General features: G+C 44.1%; 1 pseudogene; it reads left to right on the forward strand.

Annotated features, from left to right (window-relative positions):
• LOC106609382 (acyl-CoA synthetase short-chain family member 3, mitochondrial-like) overlaps positions 1–11,270 on the forward strand; it is a 51,772-nt pseudogene extending 40,502 nt beyond the window's left edge.
• Positions 11,271–16,941: the final 5,671 nt, after the last annotated feature.

Below are 16,941 nucleotides of genomic sequence, written 5' to 3' on the forward strand. Positions count from 1 at the left end.
GTGTGTTTATAAAGTGTATGTGTGTTGCAGAGATAGGAGAATAGTGTGGAAGTTGCATGAGTTGTGGCAGTAAAAGTGTCTTAATGATCTCACCCTGTATGCCCTCTGTCCTCAATCTCCCTCTCCTTTCATCAGAGAGTGGCTCAGCCATCACGTCCTCCTGTATTGGTCTGGGAAACTCCCTGTCTCCCCCTGCTGGTCAGGCTGGCAAACCCGTTCCAGGATACAATGGTGAGCACTAACCTGTCTCTGTCATTACAGTTTTTCTCAATTGCTAAAACACAATTTCTGAAACCTTGCTCCATTTCCTGAAAACATTAAACACAAAACCTCATCTTCAAGCACTATTTACATAACCTCTGACTCCTCTCGCAAAATGAAACATTCGCCTCAAAACAGTTTTACCTGTGTTCAAAATCAAACACTGCTCTCAAATCATAAACAAAGTGATCAAAATGATATACACTCTCAAGCAGTCAGTAAACAATACACCGAAAAATAGAAAACACATTGTTCAAAACATACAATTCTCAGGGAGAAGTACATTTTTAATCTAAAAAAAATGCATATTTTTCCGTCATTGTCTTTTGATGAACGGAAACATGTTCTATCATAGTAGCTCAAAATTGATCAGAAATTACTACTCTGCTTTGCTCTTTGCAATTTTGTTTTTTGTTCTTCCTCCTCCTTGTACCTTTATTTTTACAGTACTGTACCCTGCATCTCACAAACTTGTCCTTTGTCTCTGTGATACTGTAATTCTTGTTCTTTGTTGATATGAACCTGCAACCAGTCAAAATCTATTGAGCAGTCAGTACTGTTAATAAATGGAAAGCACAATGTTCAGGGCCATACAATTTGTCCATTGTACAGTATACAGCCTACAATGCACTGTACAGTTACATTATACAATACTAAAAGGGACAAAAATCAAAGGAGTAAACATGTGATCAATGTGCTTCTTCTTGTCTTTGGGCTGGGTCAGGCCAGAGCACTTCGTCGACATCACAAGCAATATTGTCCCTCCTGAGGCAACGGGGGAAGAAGCCTCTTGTGTGCCGTATCCAGCCCTGACATGATTCCTCACCTATATCACCACAGGCTAAATACATGGCTTGCAGCAGATTTACTCTGGTGTAGGGTTGTCTATCATACACTTTCCATCTCCAAGAGGAGAAAAACTCCTCAATCGGATTCAGGAAAGGCGAGTATGGAGGGAGGTATAAGTTCATAAACTGCCCATTGATGTTAAACCATTCCCTTACCTGAGCAGCTCAGTGGAAACTGACATTGTACCACACTATCACATAGGTGGGAATGGGATTCTCATTTAGCTCTTGACCCTGCTGCTCCTGAACCTGCTGCTCAAATAAAATATATCTTAGATTGGCAATAAATGTTAGAAGGTGCTGGGTGTTATATGGCCCGAGTGTAACATGGTGATGTAGAACACCATGGTTGCTGATAGCAGCACAGATTGTGACATTGCCACCTCGTTGACCAGGGACTTCAACAATGGCCCGCTGTCCAATCATGTTTCGGCCTCTCCTTCTCCTCTTTGTTAGATTGAAGCCTGCTTCATCGACAAAGATGAACTCATGGGGTCTGTTCAAGGATTCCAAGTCAAATATTGTCTATGTAGAAATACAATATACTGTATGTAGGATTTTGGAAGTCGTACAGAGACAGTGCTATTCTTTAGAGTACAATTAGGCCTACTGTACGCACTTCTGATTCACATACATTTTATGTATTGAAGAGTAATGTCATTCACATAGTATGTGTTAGTACTGTAGACAATCTGGATTACAGTAAATGTTTCTGAATGTACACTTACTTGCACATACTGAGCTTGCAGTTCTTTCACCCTTGGTGAGTTGCGCTCAAAAGGTACTCTGTATACTTGTTTCATTCGCATCCTGTTACGATGGAGGACACGGTCAATTGTGGAAATGCTCACACTGTCGATTCCCTGGAAGTGTGTGTTGTCTTGTATCACTCGTTCCTGGATTTCTCTGAGTCGTATTGCATTATCTTGAAGGACCATGCCAACTATAACGGCCTCTTGCTCCCGAGTGAATATAGCTGTCCTTCCACCTGCATGTGGCAGCCTTGCAATTCTACAAAAAGTAGTTGTGCAGTTACAAAACATATTCATGCAGTACAATACATACAGTGATTAACTTTACAAATGTCTATTGAAACAGCTGCATATAGTGTAGTACAGTAAATTTGCAATTACAAAAATACAGTAGTATACTGTACCTGTTCTCTTCTCTGAATGTCCTTACTATGGTGGACACAGAAAATCGGCTCAAATTGGGTTGCACTCTAAGTCCTGCTTCCCTCATTGTCAGTCCATGGACAAGAACATGGTCTATAACTGTTGCTCGAATTTCATCAGATATTTCCACTCTTTGTCTTCCTCTTCCTCTTCGTCCTCCTCTTCCTCTTTCTTGCCCTCCTCCTCCTCTTCCTCCTCGTCGCCCACCTCGCATACGCACTCGTCCTCGTCCTCTCACATTGTTTCTTCTATCCATTCTCAGACTTTCTCCTTCCCACCTTCAACAACCTGTTTGCTCTCTGAACTGGCTTATATTGGTTGTGTCGCATCATTTGAAACAGGTTAAATCAATTCTGAGTGGTTGTGTTCAATCAATGACATGTCTTCCCTATTTGTATTTGATTGTTGCCACTTGTGTTTACCAGTATGGATGACATGTGCATTAGAGTGCAGAATGTATTTTGAGAATGAGAACGTGTTTAGAGTTTTGCTGAAAAGTCTAAGTGAGATCTGCAAATTGGGTTTTACCATGTGGAATGGTTTAAGGTATTGACAACAGACTGCATAATTAGCTAAATGAGTCCAGGCAACTGAGAACTTTGTTCAGCCAATGGGTTTTAGTGTTTTAGCAATTGAGAAAAACTGTAAGCAGAACTATCCAGGGGCGGGGCCACAAAGTGCGTGAGGATGGTTGGGGGGTGGTCCTGAGGGGGGCTAGGCCCCCGTCCGGAAGTTGTAGAATTAACATTTTTCAAACACCTGAAAGAGCTTTTTCCTGCAATCTAGAGCCATAATCATTATGCTTAATGTTATGTAAAAAAAATAATATTTATTTCTGTATATCTAAGCAGAAAAACCTCTTGAGCTGTCTGTATCCTCCTGACTGGTGGTTATTTTTTTAAATAAACTAAATATGCTTCTCTGCTAAAGTCTGGGTAAAAGATTGAAAGTCTACCAACCTTGCCAGCAGGCATGCCAGCTAAGGTACACTATATATACAAAAGTATGTGGACACCCCTTCAAATTAGTGGATTCGGCTATTTCAGCCACACTCGTTGCTGCCAGGTGAACAATATCGAGCACACAGCCATGCAATCTCCACAGACAAACATTGGCAGTAGAATGGCCTTACCAAAGAGCTGTGACATTTTTTTTTCTCCCCAAGTTCGTGATATCCAATTGCGATCCAGTTTCATCGCTGCAACTCCCCAACGGGCTCGGGAGAGGCAAAGGTCGAGTATTGTGTCCTCCGAAACATAACCCGACAAACAGCGCTCCGCTTAACCCGGAAGCCAGCCACACCAATGTGTCAGAGGAAACACTGTTCACCTGACGACCGAAGTCAGCCTGCAGGCACCCGGCCAGCCACAAGGAGCCGCTAGAGTACGATGAGCCAAGTAAAGACTCCCGGCCAAACCCTTCCCTAACCCGGACGACACTGGGCCAATTGTGCGCCACCCTATGGGACTCCCGGTCACGGCTGGTTGTGACACAGCCTGGGATCGAACCCGGATCTGCGATGCAGTGCGATGCAGTGCCTTAGACCGCTGTGCCACTCGGGAGGTCTGAGTTCAGTGACTTTCAACGTGGTACTGTCATAGGATGACACCTTTCCAACAAGTCAGTTCGTCAAGTTTCTGACCTGCTAGAGCTGCCCTGGTCAACTGTAAGTTCTGTTATTGTGAAGTGGAAACGTATAGGAGCAACAACGGCTCAGCCGCGAAGTAGTAGGCTACACAAGCTCACAGAACGGGAACGCCGAGAGCTGAGGCGCGTAGCGCATCAAAATTGTCGGTCCTTGGTTGCAACATTCACTACCGAGTTCCAAACTGCCTCTGGAAGCAACGTCAGCACAATAACTGTTTGTTGGGAGCTTCATGAAATGGGTTTCCATGACCGAGCAGCCAAGCATCGGGCTGGAGTGGTGTAAAGCTCGCCGTCATTGGACTCTGGAGCAGTTGAAACGTGTTCGCTTGGCGGATGCCAGGAGAACTCTACCTGCCTGAAAACAAAGTGCCAACTGTAAAGTTTGGTGGAGGTGGAATAATGGTCTGGGGCTGTTTTTCATGGTTCAGGCTAGGCGCCTTAGTTCCAGTGAAGGGAAATCTTAATGCTACAGCATACAATGACATTCTAGACAATTCTGCGCTTCCAACTTTATGGCAATAGTTTGGGGGAAGGCCCTTTCCTGTTTCAGCATGACAATGCCCCCGTGTACAAAGCGAGGTCCATACAAAAATGGTTTGTCGAGATCGGTGTGGAAGAACTTGACTGGCCTACACAGAGCCCTGACCTCAACCCCATCAAACACCTTTGGGATGAATTGGAACGCTGCCTGCGAGCCAGGCCTAATTGCCAAACATCAGTGCCCAACCTCACTAATGCTCTTGTGGCTGAATGGAAGCAAGTCCCCACAGCAATGTTCCAACATCTAGTGGAAAGCCTTCCCAGAAGAGTGGAGGCTGTTATAGCATATTAATGCTGTGGAGGCTGTTATAGCATATTCATTTTCGAATAAGATGTTCGATGAGCAGATGTCCACATACTTGGTCATGTAGTGTAGAACTATCTACTCTAACTTGACTGAGCCTGAAATGGCTTCTTAGTATCTAGTTATGAGGTTGGGAGAACCTATCTGGGCTAGCTAAAGCCAACTTCATAACTTTTATAGGTTGCTAGTAGTATTCCAGAGAAACAACAACAACAACACATTTACAACAACAAAATCGGTATTTTTTTTAAACAGGACAAATATGAGGGGGCACGTGCCCCCTATGGGCATGATGCCTCTGGAATTATCCCAAATGTTCTGAAATGTCTCAGTAAATTTACCTGACCAGTATGCAGAGAGAGACACTGCTTTTCAGGCTCTGCAACTGTAATCAGTTACATGTAGTTGTCAAATACAGAAAATACAGAAGCTTTTTACATTAGCATGTGACGTTCAGAACTAGCATACCCCCCGCAAACTTCCGGGGAATTCGCTAACATTTTACTAAATTACTCACGATAAACGTTCACAAAAAGCATAACAATTATTTTAAGAATTATAGATACAGACCTCCTCTATGCACTCGATATGTCCGATTTTAAAATAGCTTTTTGGTGAAAGCACATTTTGCAATATTCTAAGTACATAGCCCAGGCATCACGGGCTCGCTATTTAGACACCCGGCAAGGTTAGCACTCACCATAATCATATTTACTATTATAAAAGTTTCATTACCTTTTGTTGTCTTCGTCAGAATGCACACCCAGGACTGCTACTTCAATAACAAATGTTGGTTTGGTCCAAAATAATCCATCGTTATATCCGAATAGCGGCGTTTTGTTGTAGTGCGTTCCAGACACTATCCGAAATAGTAAAGAAGTGTCGCGCGCATGGCACAATTCGTGACAATAAAATTCTAAATATTCCATTACCGTACTTCGAAGCATGTCAACCGCTGTTTAAAATACATTTTTACGACATTTTTCTCTGAGAAAAGCGATAATATTCCGACAGGGAATCTCCTTTTCGGCAAACAGAGGAAAAAATCCCAAAGGCGGGGGCGGTCGGGGTCACGAGCATAAGCCCAGTGTCCCTTGATCGGCCACTTGAGAAAGGCGATAATGTGTTTCAGCCTGGGGCTGGAATGACGACATTCTGTTTTTTCCCGGGCTCTGAGCGCCTATGGACGACGTGGGAAGTGTCACGTTAGAGCAGAGATCCTTAGTAAATGATAGAGATGGAAAAGAAGTTCAAGAAATGGTCAGACAGGCCACTTCCTGTAAAGGAATCTCTCAGGTTTTGACCTGCCATTTGAGTTCTGTTATACTCACAGACACCATTCAAACAGTTTTAGAAAATGTAGGGTGTTTTCTATCCATATGTAATAAGTATATGCATATTCTAGTTACTGGGTAGGAGTGGTAACCAGATTAAATCGGGTATGTTTTTTATCCAGCCGTGTCAATACTGCCCCCTAGCCCATGTCACACTGTAATTGTTTTAATAGGGGCACGTTTGAGAGGTGTCTAGGCATATTGGCTTGGGAAAAGAAAAAACACACACCGTCAATACAATGGTTGAACTTTAGAGCATCCCACATTTTGACATCCCACATTGCCCACTGCTGAAATATAAGCCTTATAAATCAGATTTCTATGCACCTCTCTCTTCTCTAGTCACAGTGATCGACGATGATATGCAGCAGGTGACGCCAAGGACCCTGGGAAATATTGTGGTGAGGTAAGCAAGCCGCATGGTCATGGCCACACCTCTGTGAACAGCTAGGTCATTCTGTTATACTGCCTCTGTCACCTGGAGTAGCAAATATTTCTGTCTCTGTATCAGGGATAAACACACAGGGAGATAGACTCACACACAGACACACACACACACACACACACACTCACTTTTAGAAACTTGAGCACAGTAAAAATAAGTCCTGTTTTATATCTGTTCAAATAGGAGAGTGAAATTGTTTTATGGAAAAAATGTACTTTGAATCGATCATACAATTTCTTTTTCTATCACCCAGGGCTACATGCAGCACCACCGTCTCCATACAGATAGGTCTCCACTGTAGTAGCTCCCTCAGGACCTGAGAGAGAAGTGTGTGTGTTGGGAGCTGATTGTGTGAGCCAGGTCACGGCGAGGGCACTTCAGTCCTTCCTCCCCATTGTGCTCTTATCAGTGAGCCTGTTACCTGGAAATCACTCCCATCTTCCATTCGCCACCTCATTGTTATTGCTGCCACTGTTTCTGCACCAACAAGGTGGATTACAATGGATTCAGCCCAAGCTGCTATGGAGCTTTTCATCAGAGAACAAATAGCCGCAACTCTTATAACCAACCCTTTTCTCTGTTTAAGAACTAACACCTTCAGCTCTGAGGTGAATTGATAAAGGAGAATCTCTCTTCCAGAGTCAAGATGGGAGGCATCAAAAGTCTTTTCTTATAGTGCATTGTGTAAATTAACCTTAGGCATTGTTATTGCCTTTGGGTGGCGAGGATCTCATGCGCTAAGAAAAAGCATTAGTGCCCTAATTGAATTTGGTTTGTTTTGTTGCTTCAGATGCTGTTTTGTGCCTGTGTGTGGAAGAGCATTCAAAAAAAGGTGACAGCCTCATTAGGATATAAATGCAGGCAGTTGAACCATGGAACATTATTAGGTCTTGGTTTGTTCAGAGCAATACCAGGGGTGCCCTAGATCTGGCTGCAGTCAAAGAGACAGGGAAAGCTTCTATACTCTCACCAACAGTACAGCCTTTAAAAAAAAATCTATTCCAATTTTGTTCAAAGGTTATTTGTTCTTAATGCAACTACACTACACAAACAGGCTGCTTCGTAAATGGGTGTGATGCAGACAGGGCTTGAACTTGGATGACCCTCCTCAAGAACAGTTGGAGGTGAACGAGAGTGACCCTGGGTAAACAAAGGCTCAGATACTCAGTCACCCTATACCTGTGTGTGTGTGTGTGTGTGTGTGTGTGTGTGTGTGTGTGTGTGTGTGTGTGTGTGTGTGTGTGTGTGTGTGTGTGTGTGTGTGTGTGTGTGTGTGTTGACACAGAGGGTCAGGTCCAGCAGACACTGGGCTCCATGTCTGAACCCACTAAGGTGTAGTGTAATAGTATCCACTACCTCAGCCCCCCAGCTCTTTTATAAACCTTATAGACTGACAGGCTTGTCTTTCTAATTTAGACACTTGCTAAACCCAAAGTATTATACAGGTTTAGATATCCTAGAGTATCTTGTCTCGCCATAGAAAAACAGTGCCTTAGACATCTTGATGCTGGGGGGGGGGTTATTGGCTTCATGGGTAAGAGAAGAGTATGGCTCATTCTTCCCTCTGTGCCACTGTAATAGTCATCATCCGTGATTGGCCTGGGGATCCATCTGTCCCACGGTGTCACCTCACTCACTCCTGCTGTCTGTTGCGAGTCAGACACCTGTCTCTCTCTCTCACCCACACACACCCCCTCTGTCTCTCTCTCTCACCCACACACACCCCCTCTGTCTCTCCTCTCCTCCAGGCTGCCACTACCACCAGGAGCAGCCTTGTCTCTGTGGCAGAACCAGGAGCTTTTCAAGGAGCTCTACTTCACGGTTCCCTGTCGGTGATCTCACCTTAGACCTTAGATTCACCACGTTACTGTGGTTGGTTGGTTGGTAGGTAGGTAGATAGGTAGGTGTGTGTGTGTGTGTGTGTGTGTGTGTGTGTGTGTGTGTGTGTGTGTGTGTGTGTGTGTGTGTGTGTGTGTGTGTGTGTGTGTGTGTGTGTGTGTGTGTGTGTGTTCACTGCTTTGGATTTGTCACATACTTACCAATATGCATAATGACTTTGGATTCTATATTTAAACTTTAATAACCATGTAAATCATGGGACAGGTAGGTGGGTGATTTTTTTGCTAGCCAGTGATGCCATCTAGTGGTTCAAATGTACTGTATGATTATACACTGTGAGCACGAAACATTAGGAACACATGCTCTTTCCATGACACAGACTGACCAGGTGAATCCAGGTGAAAGTTATGATCCCTGATTGATGTCACTTGTTTAAAAGCCACTTCAATCAGTGTAGATGAAGGGGAGGATACAGGTTAAAGAGTAATTTTACAGCCTTGAGACAATTAAGACATGGACTGTGTATGTGTACCATTCAGAGGGTGAATGGGCAAGACAGTTTAAGTGCCTTTGAATGGGGTATGGTAGTAGGTGCCGGTTTGAGTGTGTCAAGAACTGCAACGCTGCTGGATGGTCCACTACCCAAAGGACATCCAACCAACTTGACACAACTGTGGGAAGCATTAGAGTCAACATGGGCCAGCATCCCTGTGGAACGCTTTCGACACCTTGTAGAATCCATGGCCCGATGAATTTAGGCTGTTCTGAGGGCAACTCAATATCAGGAAGGTGTTCCCAATGTTTTGTACACTCAGTGTAGATAACAGAACAAAAACACACTAGAGTGTCTACACTAGAGTGGTGATTTTATCTGAATGTCAGTCATTACCTGCTCTTTTACCTTAGGGTTTCTATGACACCATGGACACAGGCTACGTGGATGAGGAGGGTTTCCTGTACATCATGTCTCGCTATGAGGATGTCATCAACGTGGCGGGCCACATGCCGGCGGCAGGGGCACTGGAAGAGGTTTGAGTGGAGAGACTAATAGGTCCAGATTGCATGGATATGAATCTACCTGTTAACAGGTTATTCCCTTTTGTTTTGGTGTCTGTGTCAGCCACACGGTGGAGACACATAGCTAATAACTGGAGTAGAAATGTCAATAGGGAAAAAGGTTTCTCCATGTAACCTGACCAGAAATGTTTTAACATCTCTGAGTGTTACAATACCTAAACATCAGACTGTTGCCATGGTTACTCCATGGATTTTCAGTCTGACCAAAGTCACCCTAAAAAAGACTCAATAGTCTCTGCAAGCCAGAATGTTGAATGAAATGCTATTTACGGTTACTTTCCAGGTTGTACATGCTGTTGGTCCTGTTGGAGGTGGAGATAGGGTATCCACAGGAAAGTGTTGTTTGCCCGGCGCCTTTAGGGTCTGTCGCTTGTATTTTCAATCTCATTTCCTCACAATCAGCTGAAAGTGTTTGCCGTTTGGTCTGTGGTTCTGTTAGGCTCTGCCATATTGTGCAAGTGTTTGTCACCTGCGAATTGCATCAGTATTGAAAATAAAAACCAGAAGTTCAAACCGATATACAGACCACTGTATTGAAGGTTGTGTTGATAACACTTCCCTGTCACAGGAGGTTGGTGGCACCTTAATTGGGGAGGATGGGCTCGTGGTAATGGCTGGAGCGGAATTCGTGGAATGGTATCAAATACAGCAAACATGGTTTCCATGTGTTTGATGCCATTCCATTCGCTCCGTTCCAGACATTATTGTGAGCCGTCCTCCCCTCAGCAGCCTCCACTGTTCCCTGTGAATATGTTGTATCAGATTACCTCCGACATAGGAACAAAACCGGCGGACAACAGGTAAAATAAGTTGAAATGAAGTTTGTTCAACATTCTGACGTGTAATGGGACTGTTTTCGGGAATGCTGTGTGTAAGTCTTTCACTTTCGGATTCTAAAAGAGGCTATGTGTGTTCCAGTCTGTCCTGCTGCACCCCGGGGTGGTGGACTGTGCTGTGGTGGGTCTGGAGGACTCCCTGAAGAGTCACGTCCCCCTGGCTCTGTGTGTTCTCAAAAACGGTAAGAGACACAGTGACCCAGAGAGATAGAGGATAAAGGTCCATTTAATGGAGCAATTTGGGGATCCAACATTCCTGTGACTGTGGGGTTATAGAAAGTCAAACATCTTTGTATGTGTGTCTGTCTCAGACCTAAAGAAGAACCAGGGAGATGTGGTGAAGGAGATGGTGAGCCTGGTCAGAGAGACCATCGGACCAGTGGCTGCTTTCAGGAAGGTGCTGATTGTCAGAGGTCTCCCCAAGACCGGTTCTGGGAAGATCCCCCGCTCCTCCCTGGCAAACCTGGTCAACGGGAAGCCATACACAGTAACTCACCACACATTCACCCACCATGTCAGTGCTTGTCAATTCTGTACTTGGATTGAAGTCAACAACAATTTTTTGTAGCATATTAGAATCTGAGGCATTCAGGCACACTTTGAGGAATGGCTGCATATTAATAAATAAAAACGTTTTTTTGGTTCTGGAAGACAAAGGGGCAATTATTCACCAATAATAGCACTGGATTATTATTCCTGTACAGCTGCCAATTATTTGGCGAGTTGGTGTTGGATCAATTTAATTCTTACCGACAAATTGAATAAAAGTTTGAGGATTATATGAAAGATGAAATTCACTTACGATGTAATAAGATTTAAACAGAAATGGAAAGAATATTGCTACTACTAGTAGTATGGAAGACTATGTCTATCTCCACAGATATCCCCTACCATTGAGGACCCAGATGTGTACAAGGATATTGAGAAGATGGCAAAACAGGAGCTGAGACACGCTGGACAGTGACTCTCTAACCTCCTGCTCTAACCCTCCAACTGGGCTGCAGACATTGCAGTCTACCATGAAGGGTGGACTAAAACTGTTCTTCTGACTAGACAGAAAACAGGCAGGTCGCACAAGCTGTATGTACTTTAGCCAACTCCTCTGACTTTCGTTGGCGTGACAACGAACATGGCACAACAGGAGTTGACTGTAGCACAAGCAGGTTTGAAAACCGGTCACTGTGTATCTTCACTATTCCACGGACACTCCCAATTGTAGACTTAAGAGTTGCGCCGTCTAACATTACCCAAAGGGGACAGTCATTCTGAGAGATGGGTGTCACTACCTCTGTGTGGGGGTGACATTGAATAGCCAGGACAAGAAATGACATGAAATATCTTGGTGGTATGTACTGTAGACCTTGAACAGTGGTTAACAATCTTGTGAAAATGTGCAGTATATTTACTACTGTGAATTAAAATGTGAAAAAAACTTGGTATAGCTATACTCTGAGTAAGGCCTAGATTAAATCAGATCAAGTGTTAACCGGCGATAGCGACATAACTTCGTTGAAGCAGCCAAATTGGTGAGAAGCTGCTCTTGATCATTGTCACAAAGCCACACCCATCCCACTCGAGTTAGAAGTTCAGAACGAGAAAGTAGGCTATATAGAAATAATTACGCTAAAATTGAAAAACATTCAAATAAAATAGAGGATTTCTATCAGCCTAATCAAGGTGTAGATTACATCTCACATTCCAGTGTTCGAACTTGTAAACAAGGCTGCATGGTATTTCTCTTAATGCGACTTGCAGCCAATGGCAATGTCCACTTTAGGTATAACGCCAGGAGCTGCTTGTGCATTTAACAGCTCTAACTCAGTTTCACCTCCGACTCCACCAAAACAGCCGCTATGCAGTTTAAAGCTTGTTTGTCATATCCTCATGGTGTTACCAGTAATGGGTACCAATATCAAAGATAGGCAGAAACTGCCTCGCCAATAGAAATCCCAGATCCCACTTTGTAGACGAGCTGGTCTAATGGCTGTGTCGCGCCGAACTGCGCATGTGCAAGCGTCAAATCAAAGGCAGTGGAGGTGTTCAATAAATGGACCTGGGGCTTCCCCACCTGGACCTGATATGCATAAATAATAAAACAAATTATAGAGACCATTACAAACGGACCAGAGGACAACTAGATCCGTTACATATAGACCTGGTCGGATCCAGACCCGATCCGAGTGAGGGAACCAGCAGAAGTCATTTTTTAAGCTACTTTATTAACACGAGCTGATAAAGTGCGAGAGAGGTGCTGCTCAAGCATGCGGGGGAGGGGCTGTAATGTGAGCGAGTGACACTAGGGGGAGGGAGAGAGTAGAGACAGCAACCAACAAACCAACCCGCGCTATAATAGACTAATAGCTACCATAGCTAGGTTATTGATCATCAAATATAATTACGTAGTATCTACATGTCTTGGACTGCATCAAACCGGGAGAAGGTAGTTAAAACCTGTTGAGGCTTGAATCCCGTTAGCGGGATCGATATGACGACAGTCAGTGAAAGTGCAGGGCAGCAAATTCAAAACAACAAAAATCTCATAATTACAATTTCTCAAACATACAAGTATTAAATACCATTTTAAAGATAAGAGTCTCCTTAATCCAACCACAGTGTCCGATTTCAAAAAGGCTTTACGGTGGAAGCATAATATTAGATTGTGTTAGGACAGCGCCTAAACATGAAAAACCACACAGCCATTTTCCAAGAAAGGAGAGGCGTCACAAAAACCAGAAATACAGCTAAAATTAATCACTAACCTTTGATGATCTTCATCAGATGACACTCCCAGGACTCAATGTTACAAAATACATGTATGTTTTGTTCGATAAAGTTCATATTTATATCCATAAACCCCATTTTACATTGGCGCATGATGTTCAGAAAATGTATTCCCACCAAAACATCCGGTGAATGAGCACATCAATTTACAAAAATACTCATCATAAACGTTGATAAAATTTACAACAGTTATTGAAAGAATTATAGATACACTTCTTCTTAATGCAACCGCTGTGTCAGATTTTAAAATAGCTTTATGGCGAAAGCACATTTTTCAATATTCTGAGTACAGAGTTCAGCCATCAAAGCAAGCTATACAGTTACCCGCCAAGTTCTGGAGTCAACTAAACTCAGAATTTGTATTATAAATCTTCCCTTACCTTTGCTGATCTTTGTCGGAATGCACTCCCAGGACTCCCACTTCCACAAGAAAGGTTATTTTTGTTCGAAAAACTCCATATTTATGTCCAAATACCTCCGTTTTGTTTGCGCGTTCAGATCACTAATCCAAAGGCATAACGCGTGAGCGTAAAACCAGAGACAAAAAGTCAAATAGTTCCATTACCGTTCGTATAAACATGTGAAATGATGTTTACAATCAATCCTTAGGGTCTTTTTAACATAAAACTTCGATAATATTCCAACCGGACAATAGCGTATTCATTACAGAGGAAAAAGAAGGAGCGGCGCGCAGTAAACAACTCACTGGTCCCAGGTAGTCCACTGATTGACTAAGCTCCTATTCTCTGCCCAGTAACAGTAGAAGGATGAAACAAGTTTCTAAAGGCTGTTGACAGCCAATGGAAGCCTTAGGAAGTGCAAAATGACCCCACAGAGACTGTAGTTTGAATAGGGATTAGATAGAAAAACTACAAGTCACCTCCTGGTTGGATTTTTTTTTTGCCATATGAGTTCTGTTATACTCACAGACATCATTCAAACAGTTTTAGAAACTTCAGAGTGTTTTCTATCCAAATCTACTAATAATATGCATAGCTTACTTTCTGGGAGTGAGTAGCAGGCAGTTTACTCTGGGCACGTCAGTCATCCAAGCTACTCAATACTGCCACCATCCATAAGAAGTTTTAAGATAGCAAACATTAGCTACCTAGGCTAACTGAGGCTGCAGTGCATGCGCTTCTTCATTCTACAATTACTAATAACTCCATACAGAAGCCGCCTGCCTATCTGTAGGCCCTTGGTCGTTGTAGCCTATCCTTTAACTTTTAATTCCATATTCCATTGATTTAGATATCTCCTAACTTTTGCCACACACGAAATGAGGCTCTGAGTGTAGCCTATTGCCACTTTGATGACAACAACAAGCTCCAATCTCGTGAAAAGCAAGAGCAGCAGCATACATCATATAATGTATTGCTCTCTCTACTGCAGCAGTCGTGTTCGGATCTGTTATACAGTTTCTTGCTCTCTCTACTGCAGCAGTCGAGTTCGGCTCTGTACAGGCCCTTCTAGACAAGTCAGGTAAAATTACAATCATATCAGATCCGACCCAGACACGTGACATTACTTCGAAACCTGGATCCGGACACTCAGGTCCCGAATAGGGTCTCGGTACTGTGATTCGGGTACGGGTGGATCCGTGGACCTCTAAAAGGCAGTCCTTCGATATAAAGTTGTTTTTGATGAAAACGTGTCAGTTTGTCACTTTCATGAGGTCGTAATAATAATTTCAGCTTCTTAAGACATTGTCTCGAATCTAGGGTTTGCTTTTAGATTTCGAGAAAGTTAACTAAGGACGCATTTTCACTTCTCCCATTAACTTCTCAAACCCTGGTCTGGTCTGCCGAATTTGTTTCGCAAGCATTCCCAGAAGACTCGCAATGTTACGCCTCTGGGTTTAGAAACTCTGTGCCAATATTGTTCAAATAGCAATCATGCATTGTGTTAATTATTTATAGAAGCGACATCTCCATTGGCAAAAAAAAGTTTAAGGATGGGTCTCACAGAATCTCAGTTGAAAGTGATTTTAAAGGTCCAATGCTGCCTTTTTGAAAAATGTCTGGGTAAAAGTTAAGTGCCTTACTGTGATTCATCTCAATTAAAATGGTCAAAAAGAAACAAAAATAGTTCCTTAGCAAAGAGACTGTCTGGGAGTGGTCTGAGTGAGGGGTCTAACTGGACGGGCCTAATAGGAGGGATGTGTTTATGTAACCTGAAAACTTTCGGTTATTGGCAGAGAGGTTTGAAACTCTTTGTTATTGGTCTATTGAAGGCCCAGTGCAGTCAAAAACGTGATTTTTCTGTGTTTTATATTTCCACACTATGAGGTTGGAATAATTTGAAAATGATAATGCCCTTTTAGTGTAAGAGCTGTTTGAAAAGACTGCCTGAAATGTCATCCTGTTTTGGTGGGATGGAGTTTTGGCCTGCCAGGCAGTAAATTACTTTATAGATCAATAAGAGTGTTCTAAACTTCTCTGCCAATAACAACATCCCATCCCCACTCAGACCACTCCCAGACAGTCCTAGCAAAAGTCTTGCTTGAGAAATTGCTTTTTGCTAAGGTATTTTTGTTTCTTTTTGATTGAAAACAATTACGATAAGGTACTTTATTGTTAACCAGAAATGATTTGATATTAAGATTTTTAAAAAGGCTGCATTTGACTTGTAAGCAATTTGGGTCCAGGAAAACATCTGAGCCCTGGGTGTATTCGGGTACGTTAAACACTGAACATTGTAGTTAGAAATAGACTGAATAGAGCTGTCACGATTCCCTATTCCATCTGATAGACAATCATTTTTGTTCTACACAATACATTTCTATCTGAACATTCTGTTACGTTATTGTAACGGCTGTCTGGAAGAGGGAACCAAGGTGCAGCAGAGGATGTGTTCATCAGAATTTTAATTTAAAAAAACAAGAGAACACTACAAACTGAACAAAAACGACAGCAAACAGTCCTGTCAGGAAAATACTCTAAACAGAAACAATTACCCACAAAACCCAAAGGAAAAACATGCTCCTTATGTGTGACTCCCAATCAGCAGCAACGAGCTTCAGCTGTGCCTGATTGGGAGCCACACACATGGCCCAAAACAAAGAAATACCAAAACATAGAAAAAGGAACATAGAACGCCCACCCAATGTAACACCCTGGCCTAACCAAAATAAAGAACAAAAAACCCCTCTCTATGGCCAGGGCGTTACAGTACCCCCCCCAAAGGTGCGGACTCCGGCCGCAAAACCTGACTCTGAAGGGGAGGGTCCAGGTGGGCCTTCTTACGGCGGCGGCTCAGGTGCGGGACGTGGCCTCTGCTCCACCCTTGACGTCGCCCTCTTATGTGGCGCACCTGGCCGCGCCGAAGGTCTGGTGGGCGACGCTGACTGCGCCCGGCTGGCGGGCGGCGATGGCTGCGCCCGGCTGGCGGGCGACCCTGGTTGCGCCCGGCTATGGTTGCGCCCGGCTGGCGGGCGACCCTGGTTGCGCCCGGCTGGCGGGCGGCGATGGTTGCGCCCGGCTGGCGGGCGGCGATGGTTGCGCCCGGCTGGCGGGCGTCCCTGGCGGCTCCGACGGCACTGACCCAGGATTCACCAGGCTGGGGAGACATGATGGATGCCTGGCCCTAGGCGTAGGCACAGGACTCACCGGGCTGGCGGGCGTCCCTGGCCACTCTGGCAGTTCAGGGCAGTCTGGCAGTTCAGCGCAGTCTGGCCGCTCCGGCAGTTCAGCGCAGTCTGGCCGCTCCGGCAGTTCAGCGCAGTCTGGCCGCTCCGGCAGTTCAGCGCAGTCTGGCCGCTCTGGCGACTGTTGACTGGCGGGCAGCTCTGACGACTGTTGACTGGCGGGCAGCTCTGACGACTGTTGACTGGCGGGCAGCTCTGACGACTGTTG

This window comes from Salmo salar, chromosome ssa07 (assembly GCF_905237065.1).
Source record: "Salmo salar chromosome ssa07, Ssal_v3.1, whole genome shotgun sequence".
Taxonomy (NCBI): Eukaryota; Metazoa; Chordata; class Actinopteri; order Salmoniformes; family Salmonidae; genus Salmo; species Salmo salar.